The sequence below is a fragment of the Chanodichthys erythropterus genome, chromosome 2 (assembly GCF_024489055.1).
Source record: "Chanodichthys erythropterus isolate Z2021 chromosome 2, ASM2448905v1, whole genome shotgun sequence".
NCBI classification, from domain to species: Eukaryota; Metazoa; Chordata; class Actinopteri; order Cypriniformes; family Xenocyprididae; genus Chanodichthys; species Chanodichthys erythropterus.
Genome location: NC_090222.1, coordinates 15,903,701 through 15,913,934, shown reverse-complemented (window position 1 = coordinate 15,913,934; position 10,234 = coordinate 15,903,701).

Sequence of the window (10,234 nt, the reverse complement as noted above, 5' to 3'; positions counted from 1 at the left end):
GTCTGAGGTACAAATCCTAGTCCGGGCTGCTTTCTTTCAGGGAGGAGTGAAGTTGAGGTCAGCCATGCTAAGGTCAGGTTTGTGGGGTTTGTTCTTGGGGGTCAAGGGGAATCAGCCAGAAGAGCAACTAAGAGGACAATGGCAATATGCAAATGTTTTTTTGGGATGGTCCATTTGGCTGCTGATTTACATTCCCATATGTTTTCCATGAGAACCTTCATTATCGTCTAAGAGTAATAGGATTTCTATAAAAATATCCATACATGTCCAAAAATACCTGCTTTTCACTCAGAGGTTTAAAAGACTTCTGCAGGAATGGACTGTATATTTGCTAGAAATGCCTATAGATAGAGAGGTGGTAACTAAGCAAATATCTAATTACTATAATTCTTTAGAATAATTTCTTTAGAATTAAAGAATATGGATTTCTGCAATTCAGTATGAACCCAATAAGTACGTTGTAATTATTATTTGATGTAAGTACATAGTAGTTAAGGCCACTTAATATAAAGTGGGACCTTATATTTAAATAAACTGATGCACATGGATCTTGCCTTCCCTCATTGCTGAGTCCCCACCAGATGTTTAAAACGTTTATAGATAAAACCCCAAATATCATCAGATCAAATGCTTTAAAGGTGCCCTAGATTCAAAAATTGAGTTTACCTCGGCATAGTTAAATAAAAAGAGTTCAGTACATGGAAATGACATACAGTGAGTCTCAAACTCCATTGTTTCCTCCTTCTCAACATAACACCGACTGTTAAGTAACAGTCGGGGTGTACGCCCCCAATATTTGCATATGCCAGCCCATGTTCCTAACATTAAGAAAGGCATTAGACAAGGGCAGAACGCTGGATCTGTGCAGAGCTGAATCAACAGACTAGGTAAGCAAGGAAGGACAATAGCAAAAAATGGCAGATGGAGCAATAATAACTGACATGATCCATGATAACATGATATTTTTAGTGATATATGTAAATTGTCTTTCTAAATGTTTCGTTAGCATGTTGCTAATGTACTGTTAAATGTGGTTAAAGTTACCATCGTTTCTTACTGTATTCACGGAGACAAGAGCCGTCACTATTTTCATTTTTAAACACTTGCAATCTGTATAATTCATAAACACAACTTCATCCTTTATAAATCTCTCCAACAGTGTAGCATTAGCCATTAGCCACGGAGCACTATCAAACTCATTCAGAATCAATGTAAACATCCAAATAAACACTGTACTTACGTGATTAGACATGTTGCATGACGAACACTTTGTAAAGATCCATTTTGAGGGTTATTATTAGCTGTGTGAACTTTGTTTATGCTGTTTAAGGCAAGTGCGAGCTCTTGGGGCGTGGAGCACCAGATTTAAAGGGCCACACACCCTGAATCGGCTCATTTCTAATTATGCCCCAAAATATAGGCAGTTAAAAAAATGAATAAAAACACAGTGATTCGTTCTGTGAACGAATTCAACTGCGCCGTGCCACGGCAGGGAACGACTGGACTTGTCTTGGGCACCGTGAGGGAACCAGAGGACAAGTGAGAAGGCCGGAGCTGTCGAACCCTCGTTACACTACAAAAAGGGAGTTAACTCCCAGAGTGGCATGAAGCGGAGCTCGATAGAGGCCGCTGGATCATACCGAGAGGACCCGAGCTTGTAAGGTCGGAACGTCCAAATGATAAAATCTGACAAAAGTAGACGGCGAGGACCAGCCGGCCGCCTCACAGATGTCTTTAATCGAAACTCCACTAGACCAGGCCCAAGAGGAAGCCATTCCTCTAGTAGAGTGAGCTCTAACTCCTATGGGGCAGTCGAGGCCCATAGAGGAGTAACAAACAGCAATAGCGTCGACTATCCAACGCGAAAGACGTTGCTTTGAGACCGAAGACCCCTTGGTGCGGCCACCAAAGCAGATAAAGAGTTGATCAGATTGCCGAAAAGGCTGTGATCGATCAACGTAGGTCCTTAATGCACTGACAGGGCAGAGTAGTTCCAACTCTCGCTCGTCCGACGAGGGAGGAAGCGCTGAGAGGGAAATAACCTGTGCTCTGAATGGAGTCAAGAGCACCTTAGAGACGTAGCCATGCCTAGGTTTCAAAACGACTTTGGAGTCGTTGGGCCCGAACTCAAGGCATGCAGGGCTCACGGAGAGGGCCTGCAAGTCACCAACTCGCTTAACTGATGCTAATGCAAGTAGCAGAGCGGTTTTGAGCGTCAGGGGCCTGAGGTCAGCTGAACGTAGTGGCTCAAAGGGAGGCCCTTTAAGAGCTCTTAGGACCAAAGAGAGGTCCCAGGTGGGAACAGTGAGAGGACGAGGAGGACTTAATCGCCTAGAACCTCTCAAGAAACGCACCACAAGGTTGTTTCGTCCCACTGACTGGCCAGCGATAGGAGCGTGAACCGCTGCAATGGCTGCTACGTAAACTTTGAGCGTTGAAGGGGTGCGACCCAGATTCAAACGCTCCTGGAGAAAAGACAGTATCGGGGATACGTCACACTTGCGTGTAGAACACCAGTCAACAAAGACCGACCATTTCTGAGCGTAGAGGCGTCTTGTGGACGGAGCTCTCGCCTGAGAAATGGTATTCAGCACGTCCCCGGGGAGGTTGGCAGGCTCCCGTCGAGGGACCAGAGGTGCAGAGCCCAGAGTTCTGGCTGGGGATGCCAAATCGTCCTGTTCGCCTGAGAGAGGAGGTCCCGTCTCAGGGGGATCGGCCACGGAGCTTTTGTGGAAAGCCTGAACAGCTATGAGGACCAAACTTGGCTCCTCCAGAGCGGGGCCACCAGGAGGACTCTGTGCTCGTCTTCCCTGATTCGTCTGATGACCTGTGGGATCAGAGCGATCGGGGGAAAAGCATATGGGCCAGCGCATCCTCCTCCTTCGAGAAATAAATTGGGCAGTGAGAGTTGCCTTCTGAAGCGAAGAGGTCTACCTCTGCCTTTCCGAAGAACTCCCAGATCATGAGAACCGTCTGGGGGTGGAGCATCCACTCGTCTGAGGGGACATTGCTCCGAGATAGCATGTCTGCTCCCAAGTTTTTTCTCCTGTGTATGTGAGTCGCCCTGAGTGACTGAAACCTTGGTGATGCCCATTCCAGAAGACGCTTTGCCAGAGTGCATAAGCGGCTGGACGAAAGACCGCCCTGGTGATTTATGTATGACACCACTGTCATGCTGTCTGTTACATGCTACCTGGCTCATGGCAGCGTAACAAAACGGGGAGGCCACGCTCAACTCAAATTGACTCAAAAATATATTTATTTAAAGAAGAAACACATAATAAACTAACAAACAAAAATAACAATAACACAAAAAACTGGTGCAGGAGAGAGATCAAGTCCAAATGATATCAGGAACCCAAGCGCAGAGGGCCGCTCTCTAGAAAGACAGATCCTTTTATCAGTCATCAGTATCAGCACTCATTATAGGCAATCTGTTACACCTGTCGCTTGACTCCACCCTGCAAAACACAAACAAACAAACAAACAGACACAACAGAATCTAGAACGCCACCTAAAGGCGATTAGGTTCCGTTTCGGGAACAGATGTTACCCTTATCCGTAACACCTCCCCCCTCAAGACAGAGACTACTTAAAGTCTCTGGTCCAAACCCAAAATTATTCTCTCCAAATACAACCAAATATAAATTATCCAAATATAAATTAAATAAACCAAATCCAAAAGATTCAATAACCAAAAATAATTCTCCAAATAACCAATAAATCCAAAATAAATCCAACTATACAATCATCTTTTCTTTTTTCTCTACCACTCGTTAAAATATTACCCCCAATTTCTCCAAACCACCCGGCCCTCTTCAACATCAAGCACGTTGACCAACGAGAGCAGGACACCTGGAAAAAAAGGAAAGAGAAACAGCAGCAAGGTAATTTACATTTCTCTAAACCAACGAGACAACGCATCCGCCATAATGTTGTCCACTCCACGAACATGTCTGATATCCAAGCAATACGGCTGCAGAAACAAGGCCCAGCGTATTAGGCACTGATTCGGAGAACGCAAAGAGTGCAAAAAGGTAAGGGGGTTATGATCCTAAAATACCACAATGGGCACTGTTCCCCCACCCACATACACATCAAAATGCTGCAAGGCCCATATCAAGGAAAGTGCTTCTTTTTCAATAGTTGAATAGTTTACTTGATGGCAATTAAATTTCTTCGAAAAGAAACTTACAGGTCTATCAATTCCAGCGTCATCTTTCTGTAAAAGCACTGCTCCAGCACCTACCTGGCTGGCATCTACATACAACTGAAATGGCCGATCCCATCGCGGTGCAGTCAAAACAGGCGCTGTATTCAACAGTAACTTGGCGTTTTCAAACGCATCTTGACAATTAGAGGACCATTCAAACTTTACTTTGGCCTTCAGAAGATTAGTTAACGGGGCCACCACGGTTGAAAAATTAGAGCAGAAATTGCGGTAGTAACCTACCATGCCCAAAAATCGCATTAATTCTTTTTTGGTGGTGGGAGGCGGGAACTTATCGATGGCTTCAACCTTAGCACGCACTGGGCGCACTTGACCCTGCCCAATCACTTTCCCCAGATAAATTACTGTGCCTCTGGCAAACTCACACTTAGCCAGATTCACTGTAAGATTAGCATCCACTAACCGTAAAAACAAAGCACGCAACTGGCATAAATGCTCCTTCCAAGTGTCACTGTAAACGATTACATCATCGAGATAAACTGCGCATCCCTCCAGTCCCGCTACCACCCGATTCATCAGACGCTGGAATGTGGCCGGGAATGTGGCCGGAGCGTTTCGTAATCCGAAACTCATGACTGTATAAGAATATAATCCTGATGGAGTAATGAATGCTGACATCTCACGTGCACGGGACGTTAACGGAACTTGATAGTATCCCTTAAGAAGATCGATTTTTGTTACAAATTTAGCAGAACCGACACAGTCTACGCAATCCTCTATACGAGGTAAAGGGAAAGAGTCCGGTTTAGTAAGACTATTCAGTTTTCTATAGTCCGTACAAAAGCGTAGTGTGTTATCAGGTTTTTTAACCAATAAACAAGGGGAAGACCAACTAGAACCAGACGGTTCAGCCAGACCGTTATCTAACAAATACTTAACTTCTTGTTCAAAAAGACGCCGTTTCTCAGGAGACACTCGATAAAATGACTGACGAATAGGTGGGGAACCTCCAACATCTATATTATGCTGTATTAAGTCAGTACGAGATGGAACATCAGAAAAAAGTGACAAAAATCCACGCAAAAGCGCCGTCAACTCTGCCCTTTGCTCACACGTTAAATAACCAAACAAGGTAATTCTCAAGTGCCTCGGAATTACATAACCTAGGCTGAATTACACGACTCTCAGATACCTCATCAACAGCGGCGGCTCCCATAGACGAAAGCAAAAATGAATCGTCAGTTACACTCAACGCTACAGCTTTCAGTTTGGTATCAGAAACAATTTTTGGCACCGAAGTACGATGGTAATAAGGCTTAAGCAAATTTATGTGACACAGTTGGGTTGCTTTCCTACGATTAGGAGTAGAGATGACATAATTTCAATCAGATACTTTACGTACAACGACATAAGGACCAGTATATTTGGCTAGAAAAGGAGAAGCCGGAACCGAAAGTAAAGCGAGCACCTGATCACCGGGACTAAATTCTCTACTTACTGCCTTGCCATCAAACCATGTTTTCATTTTGTTCTGAGCTTTAGTCAAATTTTCACGAGCTAGTTTACAGGCCAGCAAAAGTCGACGACGAAAACCATTAACATAGTCAAGCAAATTCTTTGGAGATGCGGGTTTTGTTGGTTCATCAAACAGTGTTGCTAAAGGCCCCCTCACCGAATGCCCGAAAACCAACTCATTAGGACTAAAGCCCAAACTTTCCTGCGTTACCTCCCTAGCTGCCAACATCAGCCAAGGGAGACCTTCCTCCCAATCCTTATTAATTTTGATACAATAAGCACGCAATAACTGTTTTAGAGTCTGATGGAAGCGTTCGAGGACTCCTTGACTCTGTGGATGTCGTGCAGTACTTTTATGAGGTTTAATACGCAACTGTTGCAAAACTTCTGCAAACATGCGAGACGAAAAATGAGTCCCTCTATCAGTCTGAATTATCTTTGGGATGCCAAAGATAGAAATAAACTGCGTTAAAGCTTTTACAATAGACTTCGTATGAATAGATCTCAACGGATACGCAGCTGGATAACGCGTAGCTTGACACATAACCGTTAACAAATATTTCGAGCCAGATTTAGATGAATTCAACGGCCCCACACAATCAATAATGATATGCTCAAAGGGGTTACTTACCACAGGAATAGGACATAAAGTAGCAGGTGAAATACTCTGGTTCGGTTTACCTGTTACTTGACAAACATGACAGGTCTTGATAAACTTGGCGATATCTTTCTTGAGACGCGGCCAGAAAAAGTGACGCAGCACTCTATCATACGTTTTTCTTACTCCAAAATGTCCTGCAATATCACCATGAGCCGTTTGTAATACTACATCACGTAAACTAGAGGGTATTACAATTTGAAACAACGATTCACCCACCCCTTTATCATTACACAAGGTCCATTTACGAACCAACACCCCATCCTGTATAAAGTAACCATTAGCAATACTTTGCATTTCTTCAGCACTCTTCGCATCAGCAAATAAATGTGCCAAAGTAGAATCGTGTTGCTGAGCCGAAATTAAATCATTAGCAGAAATAAACGGAGGAAGAACAGGTAAATCCATCCGTACAGACGAAGAATTTTCGTGCGCAACATCAAAATTTTCCAAGGTGAGAGCTTTTGCCCTTGTCACAGCACACGCTGGAAACACACTAGGAAAATCTCAAGCACTTTCATCATCCCCTTGAGAAGGGATCATCATGTGATGATCACACTTGTCCCCCTGCCAAATTGTTACCCAAGATGATATCCACACCCTCCACCGGCAAAGAAGGACGCAAGGCCATCACAACCTCACCTTGCACAAGATCTGAATATAACTGGATTTTGTGCAAAGGCGCTGAAAAAGTCTGTAATCCAATTCCTTGAATTAACACTGTGCTGCCCGTATTAGACTCGGAAGAAAAAGGTAAAGTAGACTCCAATATAAAGGATTCCAATGAACCTGTATCACGCAACACTCTCACAGGCACTTTAACGGAATCATTCGTTAAAGAAACGAAACCATTTGTGATAAAAGGTCCAAAATCAGACGTCAAATCAAAATCCTTATTAACTTCTATAGATTTAATATTAGAGTCAATACATGTATTCGAGTTGCAGCATATTTGTCCAAAAGCTAAAGCAACAGGCTTCGGAATGGACTTATTATACTTGCCTCGTAATACAGGGCACTCCCTCTTCCAGTGTCCCTTTTCTAGACAATAATTACACATAGAATTCGGATCTATTTTTTTTATTTGAATCGACTTTCAAATTAACAGAACAAAATACATCCGTACTTCGAAACTCTCTGCGATTACCATCATGATCTGGAACCAAGTTAGAACGATGTGTTAGAACAAACTCATCTGCAAGAACGGCAGCTTCAGCAGCGGACTTTACTTTATGTTCATTTATATAAGTAGCTACCCGATCAGGAACTATGTTTTTAAATTGTTCCAACACCATTAAATCGCTCAAACTTTCAAAAGTGTCCACTCCTGTAGAGACACACCAACGACTAAAATGACCCGTTAACTCCCTCGCAACTTCTACATGAGTTTGCTTGTCTCCCTTCTTCCAACCTCTAAAACGCTGTCTATATGCTTCTGGAACAAGCTCATATGCTTTGAGTACAGCTTCTTTTACAACATCATATATTTTCCGTTGTGATTTTGATAAAGCAATATAAGCCTCTTGTGCTTTGCCCACTAAAACACTCTGCAGCACAAAGGTGCGCTCTATATCATCCCACCCTCTATCTTCAGCGACATTTTCAAACAGTGAGAAAAATACATCTGGATCTTTCTCATTGAATTTGGGCAAAATTTTGACCATGTTTATGATATTGGAAAATTGATTTTTTACATCCGGTTGATCATTTGTTAAACTTTCCGAATCAACATTAGGCATTCTACCCTCAGAAATTAATCTAAGCCGTTCCTTTTCTTGCTCCAATTTCAACTCCTCCAACCTATGTCGAGCTTTAAACTTTTCAAATTCTCGTTCACACTCTCGCTCCCTACTCTTTTCCCTTTCCCATTCCAGTTGAAGATCCAATGCGCGTTCCTTGCTTTTAAATTCTAATAATTCTTTTTGTTGCTCGAATGTTAAGACATAACTCTCCATATCACTCTTCAGTTCGGCTAAATGTGGAGTCGAAGTGCCCTTTGGGGATACATTTTCCACATCAGATTGCGTATCTAACGTTAAAACTAACCTTTCCACTAATTTTTCTTTAACAGTTTTACGAATTTGTTGTAGGTTAGCAGTTTTAGGCAAAGCCAATTCAATATTAAAATGCTCACCAGCTTTACGCAATTGATCTTTCGTGAGACCTTCCAATTTTTCCTCCGTCTGCGCCGCTAAAAAACTCTCCAACTTATCCATTATAAAATATTTTCGATTTCAACAAAAGTGTTAGAAATTAATGAAAACGACCGAATCACCCGATTTTCTTCATTTTCTTTTTGGTTCATGGGATAGTGGCAGGGGTTGCAAAGTACAAGATAAAGCGTTTTTTAATTATTATTATTAGAAAAGGTAGGTTTACGTAAACTTGCATCGTAAAATTAACAAAACAAACTCAAACCCTAACCTCTTCAATGTGCCCACATGCAGCTCAACTGCCACCACAAGCAGTCTACCCGCGTCCGACACATCAAACACAAAAAACTAAAATAAAAAATTTAAATAAAAAACGGCGTTAACCGCCCTTTAACTAACACGAGGCTAACTTGGCTCTTACAAAGTAAACCCATTAATCACATTTCAATAAAGCACAAGCAACACCATGCCAACTTACCCCAGACCAAATATTAAGTAATACATTTACTTACTTGATCTCTCATCTCCAACACCAGAAAAGAAAAAGAAAAAAAGCACGGCTCTCCCCACGGCTTTGAAATCGGCTCAAAATCAAGACCGATCAAAAATACTGATTATTTCTTTCAGTTACTCCGAGACGAGCCCCCACATGTTACATGCTACCTGGCTCATGGCAGCGTAACAAAACGGGGAGGCCACGCTCAACTCAAATTGACTCAAAAATATATTTATTTAAAGAAGAAACACATAATAAACTAACAAACAAAAATAACAATAACACAAAAAACTGGTGCAGGAGAGAGATCAAGTCCAAATGATATCAGGAACCCAAGCGCAGAGGGCCGCTCTCTAGAAAGACAGATCCTTTTATCAGTCATCAGTATCAGCACTCATTATAGGCAACCTGTTACACCTGTTGCTTGACTCCACCCTGCAAAACACAAACAAACCAACAGACACAACAGAATCTAGAACGCCACCTAAAGGCGACTAGGTTCCGTTTCGGGAACAGATGTTACCCTTATCCGTAACATGTCCGACTGGACTAAGACATGGCGCCCTGTCAGGTGTGCCTGGAACGCATGAAGGGCTCAAATCACTGCCAACATCTCGAGGCAGTTGATGTGCAGATGGCATTCCTCGTGAGACCACGAGCCGAAGGCCGGTCTGCCCTCACAAAGAGCACCCCAACCTGTGTTGGACGCATGCGTTGAGAGCACCGTCCTTCTGGACACCGCCTGTAGGGGTACCACTTGGCTGAACCATACAGGGTTCATCCAGGGTTTCAGAGCTGCCAAACAGGCCTGATTGACCCTGAGACGCAGGCGGCCGTGCCGCCAGGCGTGAGGAGGGACCCGGAACTTCAACCAGTACTGCAGAGGCCGCATCCGAAGAAGGCCGAGCTGCAGAACCGGGGAGGCGGAAGCCATCAGCCCTAGCATCCTCTGGAAAAACTTCAGAGGGAAATAGGCTCTGTTCCTGACAGATGCCGCGAGCTGCTGAATGGCCAGAGCACGCTCTGGAGATACTACAGCCGTCATACGGACTGAGTCGAAAACTGCACCCAGGAACATTATACGCTGGCTGGGGACCAGTGAGCTCTTGGCAAAGGTGACCCTGAGACCCGGGCACTCCAAGTGGCTGAGTAACACGGATCTGTGATGCTCCAGCTCGGCTAGTTACTGGGCTAGAATGAGCCAGTCGTCGAGGTAATTGAGAACCCGGATTCCCATCTGT